This window comes from Sturnira hondurensis, unplaced genomic scaffold (assembly GCF_014824575.4).
Source record: "Sturnira hondurensis isolate 20B ecotype Veracruz unplaced genomic scaffold, ASM1482457v3 Scaffold0014384, whole genome shotgun sequence".
Taxonomy (NCBI): domain Eukaryota; kingdom Metazoa; phylum Chordata; class Mammalia; order Chiroptera; family Phyllostomidae; genus Sturnira; species Sturnira hondurensis.
This window is the reverse complement of record NW_028087015.1, coordinates 1,544,642-1,568,592: the sequence shown is the minus strand read 5'-3', so window position 1 is coordinate 1,568,592 and position 23,951 is coordinate 1,544,642. Positions and strand designations below refer to the sequence as shown.

General features: G+C 41.4%; 1 pseudogene; it reads left to right on the top strand.

Moving 5' to 3' along the window:
- The first annotated feature begins 17,069 nt into the window (after positions 1–17,069).
- LOC118998834 (methylsterol monooxygenase 1-like) lies at positions 17,070–19,288 on the top strand (annotated as a pseudogene).
- The last annotated feature ends 4,663 nt before the right edge of the window (positions 19,289–23,951 follow it).

Below are 23,951 nucleotides of genomic sequence, written 5' to 3'. Positions count from 1 at the left end.
AGTACCCTCTTGACAGCCCAGGTTTCATAAATGTCCCCATTGATGAATGGAAGTATCTGTACTCCACAGTGAGCATGCCAAAGGCAGTCAGACTATTTTCCCCTGTGGCTTCCTGCCATTTGTGGTGTTCTCTTCGCAAACCGCAGGGTTCGGCACTGACTGGAGGCCGTTTCCAGCTCCAGTGGTAATTAAGTCAAATTGGATCTGCCCTCTTAGTATGGTGGAGAAAGATACTGACGTCCTTTATGTGCGAGCTGGAGGGGGGCGGAGCAAGTCTTTTCAGTTTGGATACACGTCCGAGCTTGAGAGCTCGTGAAGGAAGAGAAATGCCCGTGGACGGACACAGTGCTATGTCAGAAGCAGACCTGCTCCTGCAGCCCCCCAGCTTTGAGGTTCAGGGAAGAGGAGCGGAGAGGCCAGATTCTGTGGCTGCGATGAAAGGGACTCACAGAAGTGGAAGGAGCACACTCTCTGGAAAGTCCTGGCCGGACTGGAGTGGGTGGTATCAACACTCCGTGTGAATGTGGCAGAAATATCTACTCTACCAGGCAGTGCTGCGACACCTCCCACCCTGGTCGGCTCTATCACATATATCTGTTTTATTTTGCTTTTTCACAAAATCGATCCCATTCTGAAGTAATTCTATTTATTTATTGAGTTACTTGCTTATCGTTTATCTTCTCCACTAGAGTTTGGCTCCATAAGAACAGGGACCTTACTTGTCTTGCTCATTACTACACGTTTAGTGCTTGGTACTGTGACTAGAAAATATTAGGAGTTGTATTAGTTTCCTGTGGCTGCCATGGCAAATTTTCACAAACCGAGTGGCTTACAACAACAGCCATGTATTCTTTCACAGTTCAGGTGTGCCGAAGTCAGAAATCAAGGTATTGGCAGGGTAGGTGCCTTCTGGAATCTGTAAGGCACAATCTGTTTCATGCCACTCTCCTAGCCTCTGGTGGTTGCTGGCAAGACTTGGAGTTAGTTCCTTGACTTGTGTCTGCACCAGTCTGATTTCTGCCTCTTCTTCAGTTAGCCTTCTTCCCATGCTTGTCTCTGTGAGTCCTCTCTACTTCTTGTGAGGATGACGGCCATGGGACTTAGGGGCTGCCCTAGCCAGTAGGACCCATCTTAACCGATTATGTCTGCAAGGACTCTATTTCCAACTAGGTCCTATTCTGAGGTTCTGGGTGCATGCGAATTTTGGGGAACACTATTTAACCTTCTATAGGTACTCCGTGAACATCGTTGAATAAGTGAATCAAATGAGGTTTTGTTTGACCCTAAGGTTTAAGCCCCAGAGGAAATAGAGGACAAAAAGAGAGGATTGCCTTTGGTTCTCAGTCATCTAGGGGCAGCTCCACCTGTCTGCTGAGTACAAAACCCTCTCGTTCTGAGGGAAGACATGGGGGAGGAAACATTGGTTTGTTTTTTTCACCAGGGGAAGGCTGGTGGCTTTCTAGGCAGAGGCAGATGGGATGTTAGCAGGGCTCTGTTGGAACCCCCACATCTAATCCAGGGCTCCAACTCTGACCCCAGTGCTGGGCTTCCTGGGAAGCTGAGTGGACTGGGGGGCTTCGACAAGGCAGGGTTTGGGAGAAAATGAGAGCATCCAAAGAAAATATTTGAATTAAAGAATTGTTTTAAAAAGCACTAAAATCATCATCATAAGAAAAAGGGAAATTTAGTTGGATTTTCTTCTACTTATAAGGGGTTAAGGATTGTTTTAATCTTGAATATCATTTTTAAGGATTGTTTCATTGTTTTAATCTTGAGCACTGAGAGCACTATAATGTGATCTCCAGTGGTTTTAACGAAGGTCTTATTAGACCTGAACCATTCTGAAAGCTTGATCAGAATAGAGTCAGGGGCAGGAGAGATAACTGCTCCTAAGCTGTTGGCAGTTTTTGTTCAGTTAGAGGTTTCAGTAGACCCAAGTCTGTAAGCTGGTTTGTGTAAGATAAAGCCCAGGTCAGGTTCCAGACACCGAGAAGTCAACAGACTCTGCCTGTTGACATGGAAGCTAAGTTCTTTGGTCGAAGTTGTGTTTCTGAATATTGACCAGAAGGGTGAACCGCTGACCCAGGGCAAAGAGGAAACTCTTCAGGTGGAGGTGCCCAGGGGTCTTGGGCTACCTGAGGTCTAGTCAGAGTAAAATATTATCCCTTTCCTTTCTCTCCCAATATTTTGGCAGGCCTGGGAGGACTGAGGGACAAGCCGGTCATACCACCTAACGGGTGGCCTGGTCTGTGGATCCTTGGATGGATGGGATCCAGTCACCTGTTCTTTCTGTACTGTTATTCCCTTGAGTAGCCTGTAGCATGTTTGTTATGAAACATTATACCCTGGCCTCAGACGTTCTTGAGAGTGTTAATGCTCAGGAAGAAATAGTTCAGGGAAGAACACAACAGCCCTGACAAGGGGGCTGTACTAGCTGTGAGCTGCCAAGTAATGACCTGAGGAAGAGACAAGTCAGTGGAAGAAGATGGTGAAGTGAGGTGGTAGGTGACAGCCCGGACAGACTTGTGTGATGTGTAAGTACCTCCATACAGATTTAGCAGTAGTTAAGTGAGGACAATTCCCCAAAGGCTGGGCTTCTTGAAGCTCTCCCGAAAGGGTTCTCAGACTGCTGGTGTTAAAAGCAAGAATGACTTAAGACAACCAGGACAATGGGAAACAAGGATTACACACTCTTATTCACATTCTTCCAGAGAAGCTGGCTTTTAACTTTTGATATATTCTGATTTAAATTGTGTGCTGCTGTTGCATTTTTTAACACCTCATTATTCATTGACCACGGCTAATTTGCTTCTCCCATTGATCTGCCTGTTGCTTCTAAAGCGCCACAGCAACACCCCCTGCACCAGCGAAGTGTGGTGGAGCTGCTGAGGCCTGGCAGCCAGCTTAACACTGTGTGTGGGACTTGTGTGGGGCTGGGGCCTTGCCAGGCCTGAAACGCAGTCAGTAAGTTCACTCACAAAAGGACCGGCTGTGGTTAAGGCTTTGCATGGAAGAATAATTAGCATGTGATTTTAAAAGTGTTTCTTAATTCGGGGTAGCTGTATTTGTTTTTATGTCAATAACTGACAATGTCCTGCTGAGTAGATTCTGGAAACGTATGTTTCAAAACATGTGTCCTCTTAGAAAATAACTGGAAATTTGCTCACGATTGCACTGTATGATCATCACACTCTTGAGTGAAGTGGAAATATGGTCAACTGTAGTGACTGAGCTGTACCTTCCCTTGATGGGAAGCGGTTTGCTCTTTTCCAGAGGGAGGGAGGCCTGGGCTGATTGAGGTCCTTGCGTGTGAAAGGCATCTGTGGGCACCTAGTTAATCTCAAGGACCACTTCTGTTTCTGAGTCAGTGACATCTTCTGCTCTGCAGCACAAGGCTGGGTTTGAACTTTTTGTGGGCACTGATAACAGCTGGGGATTCCTTTCCCCTCTGTTTTCCTGCCACCCACAGCCTCCCAAGAGGCAGGATGAAAGAGAATGTCCTTGATCTTCCTTTCTTCTCTGGCTTTGATTTCCTCCTCTTCCTCTGTGTTTCTGAAACTTTAAAACAAGCAAATAAGTAAATCCTCATTCGGAGCCTTGCTTTGTTCTGGGCTCCCCCCCCCCCCCCCCCCCCCCCCCGCGCCCTTGATTGTCCTACACGATNCCCCCCCCCGCCGCGCCCTTGATTGTCCTACACGATTTTCCTGCTGACTTTCGTCTCAGTTCTGTCTTCCCTTTACTGTCTTTGTATTAGGATTTGGGTTTGGCTGCTTCCAAGTAGAACAAATAACAGTGATTCAAACTGGACAAGTGTTTCTCTCTGAGATGATAACATGTACATGTCAGTGATCAGAGGACCTGGGCAACTTAGCTCTGTGTAGGGGTCTTGGGACCCAGGCTTCTTGTCCTGCCATTCACAGGCATTGTCCTCATGCTCCCGGTCACTGTTGACACTCAGTGACCCTCAACATCTGAATTCTCTCCCAAAGGAAAGGAGAAGGAAGATATGGAAGTAAAGCACAACCTGGTAGGACCTGGAAATTGGCCTCAGCATGTCTATTGATATCCTTTTGACCACATCTTAGTTGCAAGACAGGCTGGAAGAAGGAGTCTCTGATAGCCCCTGTTCAGTTAAAACTAAGGAGCCCTATTATCAGAGGAAGGAAGTGGAAGATGATGTGAGGGGACAAACATCTGTCATTACCATGCCACTCATGGCATTAAACTTTTTATTGAAACTGACTGAAGTTTGGGGTAAAGCTGACTATACTGTCAGTTGCTAATGGGAAAGAGGAAGGAAGCGAGTGATAAACTGTGTCAGTAAATCCAAACGTGTTAGTCGCTCAATCACATTCTGTGAATACTTAGACCTCTACACTGCTATTTAGCAGGTTTTATGGGGATCATAAGAAACTCAGCTTTGTGGGCACTGATGCCGAACAGACATGGGTCCCAACCCAGCACTCCCTCTCACTTGCTGTGTTAGACTTTGGCAAGTGACTTAACTTCCCTGAATTTGGATTTCCACATCTGTTGAGTGGGGTTAATAACATTACCTACTTTATTGCAATGGTTGTACATAGTACGTGAGAACTGATTCTTATGATGCTTGGTAGAAGGTGAGCTCTCAAGAAATCTTGGCTGGTGTTTTTTACTATAGGGAAGAAATTGTTTTGGAAACTATATATGCTGTCCCTGAATTAGAAATCCATATATGGAAATCACACTCACAGTAATGCCCATGATGGAATGGGGTGGGGACATCGCTCTGAGAGGAGGGGCCAGGGGAGCACCTTATGGAGCTTGAAGGAAGGACCTTTTAGGGGGTGTGTTAGGCTGGTGTTTCCAGAAGGCGATCCCAAAGACAAGGTTTTGGGAATTGGTCCCAGGAAATACTAGTAGTGAAGTGGAAAAGTGAGAGAAGGAAGGAAAGGAAGTTGACGGTGGCATTATTGAGCAGGTTATCGCTGCCCACAGCCAGGGCTCCGTCCTTCTGGGGGACGATATAGGGCTGTCTCAGGTTATCTCACCCAAAAGCTATCTATTCACTAACCTCCACCAGCTATGTACAGAGGTCTGCTTTAGGGGATTTTAACTCCCTAGCATTTCTGCCCTCTCCACCATCCAGCTCAGTGGTCCAAAGAAAGCCCTCAGGCAAGGAGGTAGAGATGCGTGCAGATGGAAGCCACTGGGTTGACTGGTGCTGAGGAGAGAGAGGTGAGGTGACCATAGGTGGGCCTCTGCCATGCTAAGTGGCTTCACACGGGGCATAGACTGTCCACCTGTGGTCTGAGTTGGTGCCTGTTAAGGGGGTGGAGATTGCCAGCATTTTCCAGCTGACTGCATGTAAGGATAACTTGATCATTTGCAGTATTTAAGAAAAACCAGATTTGGGGGGTAAGTACTATGAATCAATGCCCGAGGCCCTTTATATTTTCTGAAACGCAGGCTGATGTGGTGAGTGGCCTTGCACCTCATGGATCAGGATAGCTTGGCAGTTTATCTTGCGATGTAAAGGTAATGTTCTCGCTCTGCTCAACTGCAAGGATTCTGCTCATCCTGGATGGCATGCTCGTGTGGCACCAGGAACTGTGCTAATCACATTACTATGTGACCTCCTCTAACGCTCATGACTTCCCTGTCATATATGTATTATTCCAATTTGCAGAGGAGAGAATTGAGGCTTAAGGGTAGGAACAATATATCCCTACCTTTGTCTTTATGAGGCAATGAGTGCTTATGCTGTGACTGTACTCAGGAGTCTGGGTGAGTTTGTATAATTTTGCCTTAAATTCCCCAGAAGAAAGATGTCCCACCCACTCACATCAACTTCTGTTTACCCTCTAATTTAGTGTCATCACCTCTTTTCCTTTCCTTTCTTTCTTTTTTCTTCTTAATTAACTGAAGCCTGGCAAAAGAAAGAAAATCCCTGGAGGTTAGCTTGTCAAAGTCTTACATATGCGGTGAGAACGAAGAGCGGAAAGAAACACGATATTTCAGGAGGTTGCTTCAGTGAAACAGTACTCATCTTAGTGAGTGGCGTTTGGAAGACAAGCTCTATAATTTACACAGAGTGCTCTGTGTAGGAGGCCAGCCTTTCAATTTATTTTTAAAAATAAATGCAGTACTTCTGAAAGGTCTTCTTCCCATTGAGGAGAATCATAGAGTGCACCTTGATAATGGCTTTCTGGTCAGCCTGCCTTAGCACTGCCAGAGCTGGCCCACCTGGGGATGAGGCTGAGTAGATGTGACGTGTTTTACATTTTTGGCCCTCTCTCTAGGCTGCCATTCTGAGTGCCAGTGGGAAGAGCAAATCGTGATACGTGGACATATTTCCAATCTGTTAGCTCAACATTTAACTTCTTTTCTACAGGCTGGTAAATAGCCCTCAGATGGTAATGAATTCTAATTGTCGCCAAGGAGGAGAAAACATAATGGAGCCAGTTATTCAGATGTACAGAGCTCCACTCCCTGCAATCTTTTGGAGCAATCTGGTTCTTCAGAAGAGTCTGCCATCAGGATGCATAATTTTTGAAATGAAAGGTCTGATTGAATTTGCACTGGGCAGCTCTAGTAAGGGAAGAATGGGAAAAATCCTCAGACGTCCTGGGAGATGCTTGTTAGCAACTGGTTACTACTCCCTGTGGTTTCTTTCCCATAAGTGTGCATGGCAGGCTGGGATGAGAACTGTAAGATTCTTTTGAGGTGTGAAAATGCATTAAATCATGCTATTATTTTGAAGTCACGACTACCTCTGGAGTGAGTAATATGGAATAAATACACAGGGGCCAGTCTGCACTGTTAACAGCTTTCATAACCTCTTCTTTTCTCCCCATTTTTGAATGCACCCTTGCAATTGCTTTGTTTTTAGGCTTTAAGTAATAAAATTCATGTATGTACATAGACACATTTTAAAAATTTGGGAGGTGACATAGGTCAGAATGAAACACCTACTTTTTTTAGAATTATATTCATTCGTTCACGAACCATTACTTGAGCAGCGATGATGCTGGCCCCTGTGCTTAAATACATATCCATATAGACAAAGAAACATATACCTTCACCTCAAGAATCTCACAGCATTTCTCATAAAATAATGTTATCATATTACATGACTTCTTGAGTGTAAATAAATAATGAAGAGACAGCTTATAATTCTTATGACTTGTCCATATTTAAATGATAACCCCTTCAAAAGCAGTAGTTGTCATTTTAGGTCTTTTACTAGCACACGAGCTTGCTTTGCATGATAATGGTATGAAAGAGAGATTGCTTTTATCATAGATGTCAGTATTCAGACTCTAAATCATGCTGCTACGGGCCTGCAGCATAGAATTTTATTATTTTTTTATTGCATTGAGGGAAATTTCAAAAGCCCAAGATACTGACGTTTGTTGCAGCTAGCAATAATGCAGACTGACCAGAGCCACCTCAACTCTTTCCTTTTCACATTCTTTTGCAGTGAGAGCCGCCTCTCCCGTCCAGGGTTAGTTCCTGTAGCTTTTCTTTGAGTCCCATTCCTTGCTACCCAGATGTCTATCTCAAGTCCTTGTCCTCCTTACTGCTTCTATAGGAGCAGCCTGGGAAATGAGGTGAATTCTATCAAGATGTCAAAGGGTTCTAAACTCTCCACAGTGAGAAATCTATCGGAAGCCGTCCCCCCTCCTGCAAATGCCCCGTCACTTCCCTTCTCTCTATCACTATTCTTCCACACAGATTTTCTCCTGTTTTAATGCACCGTCATGCCACTGAAAAGACTTCCATCAGCAATGACCTCTTTGTTGCAAAGCTAATGAGTAGTTTTCATTTTGATTTACTTTATTTCTCCACACCGTTACTGTCAGTCACTTTTACTTTTTAATGAACTTAAAAATATGTACAAGTGTAATACATGTTGAAGGTAAAATATTCCATTGGTACTGGGGGTACACAAAGTGATCATTTACATTCCCCTTCTTCCATCTGTGATTCTCCAGTCTCACTTTCTTAAAGACCTCTTTGACAGTCCTTGTGTGTCCCAGGAGTACTCAGTTCAGATTCACCTCAAAACAAATACAATGCGATCACACCACACATGTTCTTCAACTGGCTGTTTCCGTGTAATGTATTTCGAACATCTTCACTTATTGGCATGTATAAATTCAATTTTTGATGGCTGCAGCCTATTACTGCAAAGTCCTTCCTTCTGAAAACGCTCTCCTCTCCAGGCCACAGCAGTACTCCTTCTTCCTCTGTGGGCATCTTCTCGGCTGCCTCTGCAGGGAGGAGTCCTGGGCCCTCTAGAGTCTCAGAGTTGAGCTCCCGCCTCCTGAACGGTGCATGTCACCTGCTCCCATGCACTATTACATGCTATTGGCTCTCTAAACATTACATTCTGTCCAAATTTTTTTTCTGGTTTCCATACTTATTTGCCAGCTACATGCTTCCACTTGAATATGCTGTAAAAATGTAGAACTTAACAGATTGGGAACTCATTATCCCTCTTTGTTCTTATTATCCCTCTTCGTTCACATTCCCTAAACTTGCTTCTTCTATTTTCCTATCTTAACAAATGTTATTCCCACCCAACAAATCACTAGTGTCAAATACCTGGAGTTATCCTTAATTTCCCTTTACCCTCAACCTTCACATGTAGTCATCAATTCTTACTGATTTCAATTGTAAATATTTTTTGAACACAGCCACTGTTTTTTCCCTAATATAAGCCACCATAAATTCTCAAATTATTGCAATAAACCTCCTAATAAATAGCCTTTCCTCCAGTCTTCTCCCGCTGTAATCCATCCTTCCCACTGCAGAGTGATATTTCCAAGACAAAATAAGACAACATCTAAATTTCTTCATGTGGCTGGTAAGAGCTTTCAACACCCAAACTTTGTCTTTCGGGTCTCCTATCTCGTTACTTTGTGTCTGAATTCTATACAAGCCAGACTGGACTTCTCTTGGGAGTCTTACTGAATCAGGCCATTTCTCATCTTTAGGTCTTTGCACATACAAACCATTCTCCACCATCCACATTCCCTTGCTGCAACCTGACTAACGCATTCACCTTCTGGTACCAACTAGATATTTTTTCCACAGCAAGATTTTCTTCTCTTCCTCTTAAATCTTGTTCTCTGCCCACTTCACACACCCATGTTCCTTCCCACTGTCCCTTACCGCATTCGTGACAATTCTAATAACATTGCTCTGTAGGGGCTTGTTCCCTTGTGTTCATCTCCTCTATACTGTGAACTTGTTGAAGACAATAATCATGGTTATCTTATTTGCAGCTCTATTTATATATTCCTGCTGCCTAGCCAGAGTAGTTTCTCATTAACTCTCTACAGAGTAATTCAATACCATGAAATGCTGTCAGCTCCATGAGAACTGACAATACTTCCCTGGTTTCCTTTCTGTTGATTGAGATGGGGATGTACCTATGCTGTACCCTTCCTTTTTCCTGAACCCTGCTTACCCCCAGTTGTACATTTTTTATTTTTCCAGGAAACTCAAATAGGAACTGGACTCCTAGGTTCTTAATACAATTAGGAAATGGCTAATAACCTTTTCTAGCTTCTGACCTTATTTATATGCACATCTCTTCTGTGACAGTGTCCTTCTAGGGCACATGTTTGCCCTTAGTGTTAGATACCTCTGCATGTGCACATGAGGCTGCAGTATCGTTTTGACTCTCAGTGGACCCCTCTACCGTAGCTAGCAGATGATCATGGCATTGGCCTAGCAAAGATCTGAGTCCCAGAAATTTCAAGAGTTGACTACATGCCAACAGAGAAACTGGAGGTTAAGGAGAATATTAGATGTCAAGGTAATTAAAAATGCCTAGCACTCGACTGCAGGGGTAGAAATTAATTGCTGGCAGGAGAAAATGTATATGACCAGAAAGGTGATGGGCCTCTTGAGCTTTCCTTGCATGGCGTGAGCAACCTATGTATTCTTGATTTGATCACTAGGGCTACCCTGGGCCAGATCAGGGCAGTTTATTGAACTCTGTGCTGTTTTTATTTAATGGTGGAGAGGTGAGATGGATCGAAAATATTTAGAATGCAGAATTTATAAGATTTATGATTGATTTGAAGAAAGGGAATGGGAGAGATTGGGAATAGGCTTCTAGCTTGGATAACTAGACACATGGAGGTCCTCCCATAAGAAAACAGAATGAGAAGTAGGTTTAAATTTAGAAGAGGAATGTGATTTTAGGCAGTTTAAGTTTGAGTTCCCCGTGGGGTACTCAGGTGGAGATATAAGGTTGTGAAGCTCATGAGTAATATTGAGATATAGATTTGGGGATAACTCAGCATATAAATGGTAACTGGAGTCAGAGTAACAGAAAAAGCTAGTTCTTGATCTTCTCTGTAATTTATAGTTAAGGCAACCTCCCTCCCCCTGCTATATTCAACTCTGCTACCCTTTTGCTCCAATTTTCCAAACCAGGACTTTCCCCTTCCCGAGTCCAGCACCATCTCCTGAAACCCCAGCACAGATGGGAAACCAGGTGCCCATTTGCAATAGGTAACGTGAGAAAAACAGAAATGCCCTCATGTTTTAGAGATAGGTGCAGTCAGAAGAGCTCACAGGAGAAACAGAGAAGGGCCTGTCAGAAAAGCAGGTGAGACTCCAGGAGAACCCATGGTACTGAAACTAAGGAGGGGGAACTTCGAGGAAGAGGAGTGATCAAGAAGCAACTCCTCTGAATCTCCTTCAGAGCTGGTAAAATCTGGGTCACTTTGAATGCATTCTCCCAGAAGACCCATGAAAATCGCCCTGTTGCTTGTTGTTTCTTATGATATTTTTCACCTTTAACAGAGTTTCTAGATGGAGACAGAGCAAAGTAGGTTAGAAGGTTTCCCTTGGGAAAGTCTAACATTTGGGGGAACTAGCTACTTTGGGAAAGTACATTAAAAGTGATTTGTGTACCAAGTCCTATATGTGAGTGAAAGGCTCAACCAACTCTCACTCAGACCCTCATCCCCGAGGAGGCCATTCCATTGGCTTTTATCTTGAGCAAGGCTGCTTCCTTCTGCTTGTCTCACTATTTGAAAACTTTTTCCTTAGGTATTACTTAGCCTCCATGTTAACCACAAAGATAGGTACATGGTACTTCAAGACAACTTAAAAATTATGTTTATTAATGTAATTTAGTTTTGCTTTTAAATTAAAAAATATTATTTTTAGAATAGTTTTTAGGTTCACAACAAAATTAAGAGGAAGGTACTGATTTCCCATGTGTGCCCTGCCCCCACCCCCACGGCCTCCCTGTTATCAACATCCCTCACCAGAGGGGTGTTTTTGTTACAGTTGGAGAGCCTACACCAGCACATCGCTATCACCCAAAGTCCATAGTTCACATTAGGGTTTACTCTCAGTGTTATACATTCTATGGGTTTGGATAAATGTGCAATGCTATAATGGTATGTATTCACTACAAGATGCCTTTTGACTCATATATTTCGAGTAGATTGCAAAAATAAGCACTAAATATTCAGTTTAGAGAAACTCAAATAATGTGGCAAGTAGACATTTCTACTCTATCTCTTGAGGAAGGGCTTCAGGGATGAGGTGAAGGTGATGGATGGAGTCGATAAGTGATATCTGCTTTGCAATTACTTTGTAATTTTTTTAAAAAGTCATTTTACATTTTATTCATAACTGTTTGATAAGGCTATGTCTTAATATTCTCTACAAATGAATGACAAAGTCAAAATGCCCTGTTTTGGCAAAAATCATCCTAAGTACATGCTGTATTGCTTTATATTGGCAATTGGAGAGGGACTGTGAGGTAGGGATGGGATTGGACCGATTGTTGCAGCAGTTCTTTCCAATGTGAAATGGCCATTTCAGCTGCTTGTGGCTGTGTTTAAGGACAGTGGAAAGGAGTTTAGTATCGGGCATTGGTTGGGGTGCTTCCTACATACGTATTGTGTAGGTAGTTCTATCCCCATTTTCCCCAGGAAAGAACTAATGATCAGAGAAAAGAACTTGTTCAAGGCCATATTGTATGGGTTGCAGACATTCACAACTCAGAGTCCCCAATGCAGAAAGATTTCTTAAGAAGAAGATGAGAGATACACTTGATTTGGGGAACACAGTGCCTTTATCATAGTGTTATTTTTGTTTCAGTGCCAATAATCACAATATTTTTCCAGCAAGATACTGATATTTTGTCTTTTTCCCCACTTGCTCAAATGAGTCAGAGACTTTTAAAAGCCTAAAAAGGCAATTGAATAAACTGTCTTTGTAAAAGCATTCAGGGTTTAAGGAGGTTTTCCTGTTCCAGCTTATGTTAAAGAGGAGAATTATGTTTTTAAGATAATTACTTGTTCCCTTTGATAAAGCAAAACATTCACAAATATGGGCATAGATTCAGACTGGTCTGATGAATTGGCTGCTGCCTGTAATTAACTTGTGGTAATGACTCTTGGGAGGAGTGAGTCCTTTGAGATCTTAGTGAGTTAAGAAGAGCAACCTGTCTCAGTGGGTCACCCTTCACATGTAACTCAACACTGCCTTAACCTGGAAGACTGGCTGTGATTGAAGACTGTGTTACTCATTGATGTTTAGGAAAGGACATATAGGAGGCCCTGAGAAAGATCAAGTAAAGTTGCATAGCTACTTGCAATGTGTTATTTCAACTCTCTGAGGGTTTCCATAACTTGTGTTGAACTAAAATTCAATGAATGCTCCTACTCTGTGTTCTTTGCTGGTTCTTTCACATCTATCTTCCAGACTTCTACCCTTCCCGGGGCCAGGACTCATCTGCATTCTCTCCACATGTGGTCACTCTGTTATCCCAACTCATCAAGTGCCATCTGGAAGGTGGTGACTCCCAGAGTTAAATTCTCAGCCCAACCTTCGAACTCATTTTAATGGCCTCCTTGACATTCCCTCTTGATGTCTAAACAGACCTTTTAAGCTCATGTCCCAAGTGGACCGCTCTCTAAATCACCATCCTTCCATCTTCCATTGGCCTATCCTTTCTGTATCTTAAAAAAAAATCCATCTTTCCAGTTTCACTGGCTAAAGAATTTTTGAGTTATCTTTGACTCTTTCCCTCAGTCTCTTATGTCGAAATCACCAACACCAAATCCTATTGGCTCTATCTCCAAAACATATCTGGAAGCCAACCATTTCATCATGTGTATTTCTATCATCCTGATCCAAGACACTGTCTCCTCTTATCACCCTTGTCCCTATTCTCAACACAGCAGTTGCAGGGATCCATTTCAATGAAATTTAAAAGATTTTATGTTCTTCTGCTCAAAACCCTTTAGTATTTTCTTACCACTTAGAACACAAATCAAAATCCGTATAGTGGTCTGCCTCCCTGTTACCTGCAGCCCACCACCCCCCATCTTCTCTTACCAGTCTCTCTGTTGCTTACTTCACTCCAGCCACACTGATCTCTCTGCTACACACCAGGTACAACTCTCACTAAGAGGGCTTGTTAGTACATGGATTTATGGACCCCCATCTCTAGAGTTTGTGATTCATCAGGGCTCCAGACTGGGAAAATGACTGGTAATTTGCAATTCTAAAAGGTTTCAAGTACATTGTTGTTGGTGTTTCAGGGGCCACACCTTGAGAAACACGGGTAGTGTGCTGACAAACCAGATCTCTGGGTGGAGGTATGCAAGCCATGGTTTATAGTGTCTGCTGATTTCTGGGATATGAATACTCCCACCATCTCAAACTCCCAGCATGACATTAACTGGCTCACAAAATTCCTGAAAACTTAAGTTGGCTCTCACTAACACACACTGAAATGGAACCCCTAGTCTAGAACAGCTCACTAAGTCTTGCTTGAGGGGAGAGGACTGGGGAGAAAGTGATTGCTTATTCTAGAATTTCTACATTCTAGTCACTATTTTAATCCTTGGCATAAAGTTTCATTGGTTATTATAACAAATCTATGAGATTATGTCTCATTACTTCCATTTTTTAGGTGAGGAAATTCAGAAGTCAAATTACTTCTGTGAATCACACAACAGATTTCAGTTTAGTACTTCCTGAACTCAAAGTCCCTCTCTACCCATACCAAGTAAAATAGTACTTGAGCTTTTGGGGGTGGCACTGTAGTATTGGGGCCATCATTGCAGGGTTAGGGGATAAAAGATGTAGGAAGCAAAAATTAGCCTACAGCATAGACAGAGGTATAGTCTGGCCTGAGAGATGACTAAATTCTTTTTCAACTGGATTTTTGGAAGGGAGCTCTGATGAGAAAACCTACACATAAAATAGGCTAACTGCATAGGAGCTGCAGCCCTTAGAGCTTATCATAGCCCGTGGGTCAAGTTCAGCTAGAGAACACGTTTCTTCCCTTAGTTACTGCCTGATAATGCAGGTACTAGTAAGTGCAGATCAAAGAAGACGGCAAAGCTCATATATTGAGAATTCTGGTGCCAAGTGCTAAAATAACCTTCCTTTGAGGGCAAGTAAATTCTTTCAATTGATGGAACAGAAGTTGCTCCAGGCAAAGGCCCCACTTTCCCCCTGCTTAATTGCTTCACTATCCTCATTCTGGATTGAGCTTCAATCACTTTACTTTCTAAGCTTGGAACCCCTGGGACAGGTTTCCATTGGCATGGTTTGTAAGCAACAGGGGTGATTATCCAGGCATCAAAATTGCTTTCCTCAAGTCTTTTCTAGCCAAGCTCAGTCTCTGTTCCTCCAAATTGTCTGGAACTCTGCCCTCTGCCTCACCATCCTGTGCCGGCAGAGATGTGGTCTCAGGTTGGACAGTCTTGTTGTCTGGCTTAAATGAAAATACTCCAAGCCTAAATGTTATAGACCTTATGCTGACCCCAAAGTTCAAGGTAATGCAGAGTCCAGTGTGATAAAAAAAAATCAAGTTGTGTATTCTGAACTTCCTTGATCTTCATACTTTATTTTGAAATTTTTATTTATCAATTAAAGTTGACATACAATATATCATTTTCAGGTATACAATCCAGTGATTAGGCATTTCATAATTTACCAAGTGATCACCCTGATAAATATAGTACCCATCTGACACCATGCATAGTTGTTACAGTAGATTGTACTTTTTGATTAGGATATTGGATTAAGAGTTTCTGGCTCCTGCTGTTCCTGAGGCATTTCAATGGGACTTATAGTAAAAGAAGAGCAAGGACCCTAATGAAGATCAGGGAAAGCTCTTTTACAGATGGGCAAGCAAGGTATATTTTATTTTTAAAAGCCATTATTTTATCTATCCTTTCAGTCATCCATCCATCCACCCATCCATCCATTCACGTGCCATTAGACCAAGTACAGTGGAAAACTAGAGGAGGGACATATCACTCTGGCTGTCAGAGACCAGGGAACCCTTCTTAGAAAGCTTTACAAAGGCTTTTTGTGGATGTAGTTATGAGACACAGTAGATAAAAGGAAGGGGGAGACCCAAAGCCATTATGTAAGAATACTCAGATGTGGAAATGCTTGTTTGTTTATTTGTTTTTTTTTTTAACCTACCTTAAAGGACAAGAATGGAGTTAAAGCCATCAAAAGTAGAGTTTCCCTAACTTCTTCTGCCCCATGTCAGGGCTTTCTTATAGGCCTCAAGGTAGACTAGGAAGTGTGCTGCTATGTCCCTTCCTTTTAGTGAGGCCTGCTGTACCTCAAGGCCAAAGAACAGAGTGCAATGTAATCACCACTTCTCACCTGCAGGGCGTCCTGGAGAGGACCTAATAACAGATGAAGAACCAAAAGGTCACCTTTGTTCTGATAAAACCCTGGTTTGAATGGTCGTTCTATGACTTTAGGTAATTTGACCCTCCCATGCTGAGCGCAGACTCGCCCACCCAGATGCTGCCGAGGAAGAGTGGTGACTTGGCCGCTGGTGTGACAGAAACAAGATGCTAGGAGAAGAAGTCCCAATTTACCTTCCCCGTTACCCCTTTGCTTTGCTGGGGTAGAGTGAGAAAAGCGGGGGAGAAAGACCATTATTGTGACCCTAGTGGAGCCCCCTCCACCTAGGACATTAAGAGTGAGGAAGAAGCAGTTAGCTCTGCTGTCACACACTAGACTAGCAAGACTAGGAAAGGGTGGCCAGGCATTGTGGCTGCGGAGAATGTCCTCGGTAGAGACAAAGTACACTTCTCCAACAAAACAGAACCATTGGGAAGCATTTCCAGCAGGCATTTCTTCTTCCCCTTTGAATGAGGTGTTGAGATGGGAAAAACTACCTCACAGAAACTTCAGTCTTTGGCAGGCCACCTTCTGAGGGTTTCATTGACAGTTGGGTCTGGCAGTCATGAATAAGCAGAGGTAAAAAGAGAAAGCGCCTGGCTCAGAGAGAGGCAGGGCTCTGGGGCCTCTGAGGCTTTGGGAATAAAGCGGATTTAACTTGACTCCGTTTCTCTAGGACCTTATTAAAAGGAGAAAGGATAATGGGTATTTTGTAGGGCAGGAGTGGAATAAGGCTGAGTTTGTGCTCTCCCATGTATTCAAGAGAGAAAGAAGGAAACAAGGACCAAATATGGAATCGGACTTCATTTCCAAGCATGAACCTTCATCACTTTCATCAGTAGCCATCTGGCATGCAGTGTTCTGTGGCATTTCTGTAAAATGACTGGCAACCTCCAACGGTTTCCTTGGCACTCCACTGAGAAGCCTTGGTTCTTAGCAATGTGCTAGAAATAGTCAAAGCTCAACACAGGCAGGTAATGATACTTACATAATCAGCACCTCATTCAATCCCAATACAATGAAGCCCTCATCCCCGTGCGGTATCTCCAGATGCATATTCAGAACTTCTTTGTTTTGTCTCTGTCTCATGAGGCTTCTTGAAAGTAGTGCCAGCAATGGGGGAAAATAACAACATGCACACATACACAAAAATCCTCCACTCCTTTGGGTTCTATTACCACTGTATTCACATACCCTTCTAGCCCTTATTATATGGTGCCATAACTATCTGTTTCTATATCTGTCTCTTCCAGTAGATTTTAGCACTTAGACAAGAGAAAATACATCTTTTTCATCTGTGTACCCTCATCATTGAACACAGATGCTCAAAGAAAGTTTGGATGGACAAATGTTTCAGCTTTATGCTCTGTACCTTTAGTGCAATGGTTCACAACAGGTAAACAAATCACTCTTTTTTAGAATATAAATGAAACTCATAACTTTTTGAGAATAGATGGTTACGAAGAGAATTTTTTTTCCTAAGAAGTATGGACCTTTCTCAAGGTGCTATGTGAGGAACCAAGGCAACACCTGAAATGGATCTGACCAATCACCCCCGGACACGTTCCACAAGCACAAATGTGTTTGGTGCTGTAGCCAGTATTTAGAAGTGGCAGTATGATTAGACTGACTTAGTCCAAGAATTCATTCAGGCTTTCAAGAGACCAAAAATGAATCTCTTAGCATTTTGGAAGAGGAAAAAAATGTACATTTGAGCAAAGTTGCACACATGTTTGAAAAGCCCATAAAAATTTATGCTAGTAATGTAAAAGGAGTTTACCTTACGCTAGAGAGAAGAGGAAACGTGAAGGGCCAAGCCTGAGACAGAATTAGCCCATTGAGGAAAGGAGCCTGTGGAGTGATGTGCCCCTGCAGCGTTCTATTTTAAATACATACCTGACAGAGCAGACAGATAGCTTCTGTTGATTCCATGCGTATGTTCGGACAGAGCATACCATCTACTCACTCATACCCAGTGGTGTTAAATGCCATGCCAAATAGATGAAAGCATTGGTGGACCCCAGATAATGGCTAAATTATGTGTTACAATGTTTGATATGGCAAAATTCCTAGGTGAGTGAAGAACTTGGACTATATCTTGGAGACTGACGTCATGGTTTTTGACTTACAATAGAATTTTCTTGTAAGAGTGCTCAGAATATCAATGCTCTGGTGTGGAGTAGCTTTTCTAGTAAGCAGTGCTTCCTAAAACTGGGTTGGTTTTGGTAATTGTGTTGTCATTCGGATGTCCTCCTCCAGAATCTATCTTGCAGAACCTTAACTATTCAAATACACATGCAAATACCAAGAAAATCTGGAATATCTGTACAGAGTGTGCATTTTCTACTCTATTGGACCCTCCAAAAGAGATGTTTGGTTTGTTAAATTAGCTAGATGTAACCTTTGCAAAGCAGTAGTTTTTTGTTTTTTGTTTTTTTTTTTTAGCTTGGATACCATATAGGCTTCTTTTAAAAGCAAAAGCATCTTAGCTGGAAGGAGAAGGTTCCTGGGTCGCGACATCTGGCCAAATTTGGGTGGCGTTGAGTGGCAGTCTCTGCGCTAGTGTGCAGCGATTTGAAAAAGGGCCACAAGTGAAAGTGTCAGTATCTTTTGTTCAGTGTCCTTGGCTGTGAACTCTGTAGGTCCACTTTTACCTGGGAATCCTCTGCAAGAGCCATTTCACAATGCTTGAAACTATAATTTGGACAATTATACAGAGTTCCAGGTTGCAAAATGGAGATCCTTGATAGTTCACAAGGCCCTTCATTTCTTGTTCTGTTTATCTGGATTTTTGCTTCAATTTATACCTTACATGAAAAAGTGCAAAATTCAAAAGGATAAACAGAAACATGGGAAAACCAATGGAAATGCTTTAAAGTACTTCTTTTTCATGACTTTTGTATCAAGCTTCCTTTGATCTGTAGAACTTATTATTTTAGGGAGTATTTTACTATTCCTTATGGTTGGGAGAGTATGCCAAGCTGGTATATGCTTTTGGCAAGATGCTTTGGTTTTGCAGAGATTGAGGATACCTGGCACTATTTCTTACACAGGCTCTTACACCACCAAAAGAATACAAATATATTCATAAAGTTCATCACAAGTTTCAGCTCCCTTTGGGATGAAAGCTGAATATGCACATCCCCTGGAAACCCTAGTTCTTGGAACTGAATTTTTCATTGGAATCATTCTTTTATGTAATCTTGTAATTCTTCTTTGGGCATGGGTGACCATTTGGTTGCTGGAAAATATTGATGTCCACAGTGGTTATAATATTCCTCTCAATGCTTTATTTTTTAAATTTTACGTTGTTGTTCAAGTACAGTTGTCTCCATTTTCCTGCCACCACTTTCCCCTGCCCCACCCACTCTCAATCCTAACCCATTGTGGCTTTGTCCGTGGGTCCTTTATACATGGTCCTTGATGACCCTTCCCCTTCAACCCTTTCTATGCTGGTTCTTGGCGTCATGATTTTCACCATGTGAACTTCATTGGAAACTATGCTTCAACATTTACATGGTGGGAAAGAATATTTGGAACAGACTCTCAATGTATTGCCTATACTGAAAGGATGAGGAAGATTGAGAAAAAGACTGAGTAAATATTTATGTAATAAAAAATAAATAAAAGCAAATGCAGATTCTTCAAGATTCCCTTTTGGTACTTGGAACACTGATTGACATGAACTTAAGAAATTGGGGACTTAACTGATAAAATATCTTTAATAAGGGAATATCAAAGAATGATGTGTTTTCTGATAGGAAGAATTATATAGCAATCATTTGGTAGATTTTCATAATAATAATCTACCAGTTATGAAGTTGAGAATAAAGAGTGTTCTTATAAATGAGTTCTGTTGAACTCTATCTTCTAAAAGTCTTGATGTTTTAAATCTCAAGTAAATGGTGAAAACACATTAATAGTTTCTCACCTTAAAGATGGGGAGAAGGGTTTTAAGGAACTACTATAAAGCACACATAGACAAAACCAAGGGAGAGGGTGGAAGCAAGGGGGGAGGTGGGTTTGGCTAGGGTCGGAAGGCTTGGTGGGGAGAAAATGCAGACAACTGTAATTGAAAAACAATAAAGTAAGAGGTAAAGATCAAAAATAAATAATTGTGTGCAGATAGTTATTTTAAACCTTGCTTTAGAAATTGCAACTCTTTACTGAGTCTCAAACCTGTCAGACTCCCCCATTAGATTTGGACTCGCCGAATCTTCACAACTTGTTAGCCAATTTTTTAAAAAATAGGGGTTCTAGATGTTGTTGTTGGCTGGCCTGATATGATGGATTCAAATTTAAAACATTACAGAAATATCCAAAGTATAATTTTCTATTCAAGGAAAAAGATACTAATAAAATATATAAAAATATAAAAGAGAATGTGAGGTAACACTGAGGTGCTTAACGAAGGAACAAGTAGGTGTTTATGTAGACCAGCAGGCAAAGACCGACTGTATCCTGGGCAATGGTTTAGAGTTGCCCCTGCAGGAATTGATAGAACACACAGTATTCAGCTTTTGGCTGTAGCCAATTCTTAATTCTCTAAAGGAAGGTGGAGGAAAGAAGGAGAGGATGGACCATGTCTCTATTGTGTAGATGCCAATTGTGTAATGCATAACATATGAGATATGTTTTTCATTAACACTATGCCAAAAGGATTTTGACCCACCTGGTTGTAGAAAAGAGTGGGTTTGTGAAACAATTAGCATATGGAATGAATTACGAAGAAGGTCATCTTAGCATCTGGCTTACTGAAAACCCACATTTCCTATAAGTCTAGGACATAAGAATAGCAATTCTCGTAACAGATTAGAGTCAATAACATTTGAAGAATGACTAATTTTCACCCAGGGTGACCCTTATATTTATTAACATGGTATCAATTTCCTGTTTGCTTTTTCTGAGTCAGTGTGAAAAATATCTTTAACCCCTAAAAAAGTCATGAGAACTAAATAGTCAGACAAGTGAATGTTGATGAAAGAAACTAATTCTTTATATTCATTTCAACTTCTCTGTGTGCTATTTACATATGATGATGAATTTTTCAGAGAAAGACTCACTGGTTAAGTTTAAAGTGCTGACAAGTAGTAAAGTTTAGCTTAAGAAGCTCAGAAGCCCCATTTTCTCCCCCTTTTATATGCAGAAAATTTTTGAAAAAGGATACCATGCAAAATTCTTGAAAGTTTAGACAACATAAGATATTTTTAAATCAAAGGGACAAGACTGACATATTTTACTCCTCATAGAAACATAGCCAAATTATTTAGCTTTTTTAGGCTGAGGGATCTGTTAATTTAGAAAACTATAAATTACAAATTTATTTTTAAAAACTTTGGGAAGAGAATTAACTATAAAAAAGTATTCAAAATTTGTATTTGTTATTGAAAATTTGTATTTGTTATTGAACAAAAATAATCACCTTTCCCAAACAAAATAAAAAACTACAGTTGGCCCTTGAACAATGCAAGTGTTAGGGGTGCCAATCCCCCACACAGTTAAAAATCTGTCTATGATTTTTTATTCCCCTAAAACAGTTGTCCCTTGGTATCTATGGGTATTGGTTCCAGGAATACCCACAGATAACAAAATCTGCTGATGCTCAAGCCCCTTATATGGAATAGTGTAGATCAATGCATAGAGTTGGCCTTCTGCATCTGCAGACTTCTTACCATGATGGAAAACAGTATAGATATTTATTGTAAAAAAAATCATTGTGGACCCATGCAGTTCAAAACTGTTGTTTAGGGGTAAGCTACAGTTGTAAGGCATGAAGGCATTTTAAATTTTATCTGGTTCATGAGATAGGGTGAAAAATAAAATGCAAATAATACATCCAGAAAGTTGTTCTAGTCCAGAGGTTGACAAACCATGAACTGTAGGTCAAATCTAGGCCAGCACCTGTTTTAATATGGCATGTGAGCTAAGATTTTTGCATTCTTACAGGGTTGTAAGACATATAATAAAGAAGATTGTGCACCAGAAGCCATGTGTAGCCCAAAAAGCCTAAAATATTTACAATCATTCTCTTTTCAGAAAAAGTTTGCTGACACCAATATACTCTAAATAGGGATGGGTTTAGAGCAATCCCATCATCTCTGTGATCCTTAGCAAACTGCATGTCTGTTCTGAGCCTGCTCCCTTATCTGTGTCTTTGGGATCATTGAACTGGACAACCTCACAAACAAAATGGACAGAAAGTTTGAAACCATCACCTATGACTAGGCATTAGTAGGTAGTACAGTATTACGGAAAAAATGTAGTCTTTTTGCATTGAAGAAAATGAACATTTTTATGGGACTGCTTTTAAGTTGGGGGAGGGGACAAGATGGACTCTTATTTTGTAGCAACTTTATTTTAGGGATAACAGTTTTTATCAAAGTAGTAGCTTTGAGCACACTTTGGACATTGCCATCCAATCGGATCCTAGTATTGTGCTTTGAATCAAGTCTGATCTATATATAGTTCATCTTTGTTGGGTACAGGGAGTCTTTTTTCACAGGTTGTGCCAGTTACCATCAACAGAAAAGTGACTGTTCCTGAGTGTAAGAAGTGGAGACTTTAAAATACTTGAAATCAAATTCCCTTTGAGCACCCTCACTTTGGAAGTGTGAAGATGAAACAGGGTGCTTTCAGCTGGGAAATTACTGAGGCTGAGACACACGTGAAATGCCAATGCCTGGAATGGGGAAACAGTAGAAATTAAGATGAACTTCCTCCTGAGAACTGAAAAAGATGAGAGGAAACCCAAAGTCTCTGTAAATAATGCTGAGGATGTCTGTTGGCATCAGATGAGCAGAGTGAGGCAATTAAATGATCAATAGATCAAAATAATGAAAATAATCATGGATTCAACACTCAGAATGCTTCAGATCTGGTCTGACCACATATGTACGTGATGTTATTTAATCTTCTGACCCACATTATGAGATAGACGTAATTTTGTAGGTGGAGAAATGAGCAAGGTTACAGAGAATTTAAATAACTCGTACAGAGTCAAGCTGAATGAGAGGAAACAAAAGGATCTTAGGAAGAGATGAAACAGGGACAGAACTACCAAGTAAACAGATAACTGGATGAAGTCCTGAAACCTCAATCTTGATGATGAAACATCTGGATTTTATCATATTGGTTACATCTGTCACTCTGGTGGTACCCTAACCAACGTGATTTAAACCAAGAGCCCTGCTGGTGGTTAAGTAGTGAATTTGAGGCTGGAGGAGGATGCAGAAGTTTAGAGAGTATGCGTGTTTTTAAACAATTTCTCATGTGTAAATTAATGAAATAAAAAATTAGTTTCCTCCCTTGATTAAAGTAGATTTTGTAGCCTAGTTTACTTGAAAGTAACAAAGCCCCAAATATTTTACAATCCAGTTTATCGCAAATTCTGCCCATATATTATAATTCTCCAAAGAAAGTGCTAATTTGCAACAACCAAGATTTTGAAACAGCCCAAGTGCCTATCAGTAGATGAGTGGATCAAAAAACTGGTATATTTATACATGAAGTACTACACAGCAATAAAAGAGGGATGTACATAAAAGAGGCATTTTGTGACAGCATGGTTGGAATTGGAGACTATTATGCTAAGTGAGTAAGTCAGTCAGTGAAGGACAAATATATGATCACATTTACAAGAGGCATCTGATAAACAAAACAAACTAATGAGCAAAGTAGAACCAGAGACATGGACCCAGGCAACAGACTGACAATTGTAAGAGGAAAGGGGGGAAGTGGAGACTGATTGAAAGAGGGTGAAGGGGTCAAAGAACATACATGAATGACCCATGGACATGGACAATGATATAGGGACTGACTATATAGGTAGCGGGTAAGCTGGGTGTAGGGAGGCAAAGGGGGAAAATGGGATATCTGTAATAATATAAACAATAAAATGTTAAAAATGAAAAAATAAAATGCTAATACAAAATAGTGAAAAAAAAATCAAGAACGGGCTTGCCGTGCTTGGACTCCGAGGTTAGGGGAACACCCCTACCTGTGTTCAGTAAGGTCTCAAATCTTCATTTTATGATATTTCATACTGTTGGACATGAAAGAAATTTTGGGAAACAGTTCACACTTTCTTTTTATTTATAAAAACAGAGAAGCCATGTGATTTGCTCAAGGTCACACAGTGCATTTGGCAATGTAAATGGAGTGGTGGCCTTGACCTGTTTACCACTGAAATGTAGCCCCTGCTGCCTCTGAAGGCTCTGTCTTCAGGGGAGCCAAAGCTGAGCCCCAGTTTGGCTAGTCCATGAGGA